At 42.4% G+C, this 4,813-nt stretch overlaps 1 pseudogene; it reads left to right on the forward strand.

The window, feature by feature from the left end:
* The first annotated feature begins 4,371 nt into the window (after positions 1–4,371).
* LOC102912567 (metallothionein-2 pseudogene) lies at positions 4,372–4,556 on the forward strand (annotated as a pseudogene).
* The last annotated feature ends 257 nt before the right edge of the window (positions 4,557–4,813 follow it).

Below are 4,813 nucleotides of genomic sequence, written 5' to 3' on the forward strand. Positions count from 1 at the left end.
CAAAATTGCATCTTGAGCTTAGGTAGAAAAAACAAATTTCTCCATTTAAACAGTTCCATTTTTAACACAAACAACTTCATAATACATTTCCTAAGTCATCACCATTGCTAATCTATATGCATAAGTAAATTCAAAATTGTTTCATTGCAATGAAATCACTCCTGTCCATCCCATTTCTTAAGTCTGAAATGTTAAAAAATAATAATAATAAACTCTTGTACCAGCCTTCCAAATACAAAGAAACATTTCTCACAACCAAAACCTTTTTGTAGTTAACAATTCTAGTTCAAACAAGTATCTGCAACTTTTGTTCTCAGGCCAGAGGCACTTTCAGATACAGCAGCATTTTATGGCAGTCTTTCCCAAGGAACCTTTGCCTCAGAAAAAGAGCTATTAGCTCCACAAGAGCTGGTTGGTACAATGTCCTTTCAAAAGATACTCTCTTAAAACCAGCAAACAGAAACTGCAGAGCTTTTGCTGCTAGCTCTGTTCAAGCTTTTACAGATTTTACAGTCCCGGTCTATCTGTGCCTCCCATAACTGGGCCATTCCCAGAACCCCTGTGTCCTGAGGCTAGAGGGTTCTCAATCATCTCAGGCCACATGGACACAAGGTTCCTTCAACTGATACTAGCTGAACCATGACTTTCCTACAGCAACCCTGGCTCCGGGAGGAAACCCAGCCACTACCAACTTCAGTTGCCTTGGGTTCCATTACCTGCTTCACTGGCAGCCCAGTGCTCAGCAAACTGGGTCCCAGAAACCTCTGTATGCTATTTGGACAACCAAATGTAGCCCCAGGGCAATTCCATGGTTCCAGCCATGCCCTGCTGCTGGGAACTCAGGCTGCGTCAGTCTCAGCAGTCTGGTTCTTCAGCCTGGGGCATGGCTCTCATCTCCACAGCTCCCTGGACTCCAGTGCATCTCAGCACGTCAAGCTCTAACACCACTTCTCCACCCATGGTAGCAGTCTGGTCTCTGCCGTCTCCACTGCTCACTGCTACTCTCTGTTCACCTTTCCCGTGACACAGCATCTCTGCTGGGCTCTCCAAGCTGCTGCCTGCAATTTACCTCTCTCGAGGCTTAGTGCCTCTACTCTGCTCCTCACCGCAGCTGCCTCTTGGCAGAAAGCTTGCAGACCCTCACTTTTTTAGCTTTCTTGGGTGTCTGCCACCTCTGCTGCAATGATGTTCCTCAGATCTGTCAATGCCTGGCTGCTGATGTTTGTGCTGGCTCTGGTGTCCACCATTGTTCGTGGCTTCTGAAGTTTCTGAAGCCATTCCGACCGCCAAGTTCGGAGTCTGGTATGGATGCTGCTTTCTGCATCCCAGGTTGGGAAAACCTACTCTACCCTAAGTTTACCTAAGCCTTCACAATGTCTCTATACATAAAGCATATTCTACCCTACTATACCTAAGCCTACCCAATATCCATATGCCTAAAGATTATTCTACTCGAATACATCTAAACCTACATTCCTCAAACTAAACTTAAGACTTACTTTACCAGCAAGAGAGAGAAATATAGACAGAGAAACATAGACAGAGACAGACACTTTCTGCAGCCTCACTTGGGCATCTTTCAGTCCCTCATCTTTACTCCTGAGAATAAAAATTGCCCCCTTTATTTTTTTTATACAAAACCAGACTAGATTAAATGCTTCTCACAGGTCTAGTTCCCCGCTTTCGCCAAGTGCCTGGTTTGTCCCTGTTAGTGGTGCCATCTGTGGGGGGAGGCTGCCCCCATTTGACAACCAGGTACTCTTGAGCAGAGAGAAGTGAGGAATATGTAGCTAGAAATATAGAAGAAAGAGATAGACAAAAACACAGGATATCCTCAGGAGGGTCTGGGTCAAAATCCACCAGTCCAGAACTTTATTCAAAAGAGCTTTTTATAACAATTCCAAGGAGGAGAGGCAAAAGACCTCCCTCTTTCTAGATACAGCCAAGTGTAGACTCTTCCAAACACCTGGTACCCACACCCATGATCCAATCATCCCCTCATGCAGTCCTTCTGGGTAAAGCCACTAGGATCAATGAAAATAAAGACACCACATACCCAAACTTATGGGACACTGTGAAAGCAGTGCTAAGAGGAAAATTCATAGCACTAAATGCCCACATAAAGAAGTTGGAGAAATCTCACACTAGTGACTTAACAGCACACCTGAAAGCTCTAGAACAAGAAGAAGCAAAGTCTCCCAGGAAGAATAGACGCCAGGAAATTATCAAATTGAGAGCTGAAATCAATAAAATAGAAACAAAGAGAACAATACAAAAAATTAATGAAACAAAGAGTTGGTTCTTTGAGAAAATCAACAAGATACACAATTCCTTATCCAAACTATCCAAAAGACAGAGAGAGAGAGCATCCAAATTAACAAAATCAGAAATGAAAAGGAGGACATAACAACAAACAATGAGGAAATCCAGAGAATCATCAGGTCATACTTCAAAAACCTGTACTCCACAAAACCGGAAAATCTAAAAGAAATGGATAATTTTCTGGATAGGTAGCACATACCTAAGTTAAATCAAGACCAGATAAACTATTTAAATAGTCCAATAACCCCTAAAGAAATAGAATCAGTCATTAAAAGTCTCCCAACCGAAAAAAGCTCAGGACCAGATGGTTTCAGCCGAGAATTCTGCCAGATCTTCAAAAAGAGTTAATGCCAATACTCTTTAAATTGTTCCACACAATAGAAACAGAAGGAACATTACCAAATTCCTTCTATGAGGCTACAATTACCCTGATTCCTAAACTAAACAAGGATACAACAAAGAAAGAGAACTACAGACCGATCTCCCTCATGGACATTGATGCAAAAATACTCAATAAAATACTGGCAAACAGACTCCAAGAACACATCAAAACAATTATCCACCATGATCAAGTAGGCTTCATCCCAGGGATGCAAGGGTGGCTCAACATATGAAAGTCCATCAATGTAATACACCATATAAACTAACTCAAAGAAAAAAACTACATGATCATCTCACTAGATGCAGAAAAAGCATTTGACAATATCCAACACCCCTTCATGATAAAGGTCTTGGAGCTATCAGGAATACAGGGAACATATCTAAACATAATAAAGGCAATTTACAGCAAGCCAATAGCCAACATCAAATCAAATGGAGAGAAACTCAAAGTGATTCCACTAAAATCAGGAACGAGGCAAGGCTGTCTGCTCTCCCCATATTTATTCAATATAGTACTTGAAGTTCTAGCCAGAGCAACAAGACAACATAAGGAGATTAAGGGGATACAAATTGGAAAGGAAGAAGTCAAGCTTTCCCTATTTGCAGATGGCCTCTTTTAAAAGTAAGTGCACACAGAGAGAAAGAAGATTAAATTGGGTGGGTATGAAAGTGGGTAGGTTCTGGGAGGAGTTGGGGGAAGGAAAAGAATATAATCAAAATACAGTGTATGAAAAATGTATTTTAAATAAAATCTTCAAAAATTTTAATTAGAAAAATGTAGACAGGGCACATAGGGTTTTATTTCCCATTGTTGCTCAACAAATGTACAAAAGTTTGTTTGCGTTTACAATAGTAAACACTTAGTTTCCTTCAAAATTTTCAGGCCAGAAGTCTAGTACAAGTCTGTGTGACCTAAAATCTGGGTGTTTTCTGGCTAAATTCCTTTCTGCAAGCTCTTAGGGAGAATACATTCCCTGCTCACTTTGAGTTGGTGGCAGAATTTTATTCCTCAGAAGGGTAAGCCTGATGTCTTGTTTTTCCTTGGACCTGAACGCTAGAGTGCTATTCTAAGATTTAGAGGTCGCTCCATTCCTTGACTCATGGTCCCTTTCTCCAACGTTAAAGACAGAAACGATGTGTCAGAATTTTTCCCGTTCTCTCCAATGCCTCTCAAAGGTTTTGAGAGCTCAGGTCTATAGCGAGAAATCCAAGGGAGTCTGCTTAAGGGGTACAACAAATTTATTAGGACATAAACTGCAGAAGACAACTCACTAAACAGGACAGGCGAATCGTCACAGAGCCCTGGAAGGCTGAGGTCCTGTCCCACGCTGCTCCTGCTACCTGAGTCAGTCCACACCATCCAAGCACACGAGGGAGAGATGGGGCCAGCTTAAGTGCCTCTCAGGTCTTAAGGGTCGCCCCAAGGCCACGCCCCAGGGGCTGGTACTTCAAGGTCATAATAAGAACAGGTACCCACTACATATCTAGGCGTTGGTACTTTAAGGTCATAGGTAGAACAGGTATTCACTACATAGGTCACCCAATAGAGCTAACAAGATGATCCAGGAAACTCTCTTCTGTCTTAAAAGTGGCAAGAAAAGATCACACCTTTTCCTAGCACTCCAACTTCAGTTTCTCATCACTCTTCAGCTGTCGCCTCCAATCCTCATGGACCCCAAATGCTCCTGTGCCACAGACGGATCCTGCTCCTCCACATCTCCTACAAATGCAAAGAGTTCAAATGCACCTCCTGCAAAAAAAGCTGCTGCTCTTGCTGCCTGGTAGGCTGTGCAAAATGCTCCCAGGGCTGCATCTGCAAAGAGGCTTCGGACAAGTGCAGCTGCTGTGCCTGAAGTGGGGGCATCCCCACAGCTGCCTGTAAATAGAACAATGTGCAGAAACATAGTTTTTTAACAGTCCCAGCCTGTTCTCCACACCTCTAGCTTGTAACTGATAACAGAAGCACTCACTTGATTTAAAAAAAAAAAAAGCTGCAAGAAGAAAGAAAGTAACAACTTCAAGGCTACTCACAACCTCAATTCCATTTCAGTATCTAATAATGTAACATATTAATGGGTTCTAGGGACTAGGCTGTGGACATTTCTGGGAG

Source organism: Peromyscus maniculatus, chromosome X (genome assembly GCF_049852395.1).
Source record: "Peromyscus maniculatus bairdii isolate BWxNUB_F1_BW_parent chromosome X, HU_Pman_BW_mat_3.1, whole genome shotgun sequence".
NCBI lineage: Eukaryota > Metazoa > Chordata > Mammalia > Rodentia > Cricetidae > Peromyscus > Peromyscus maniculatus.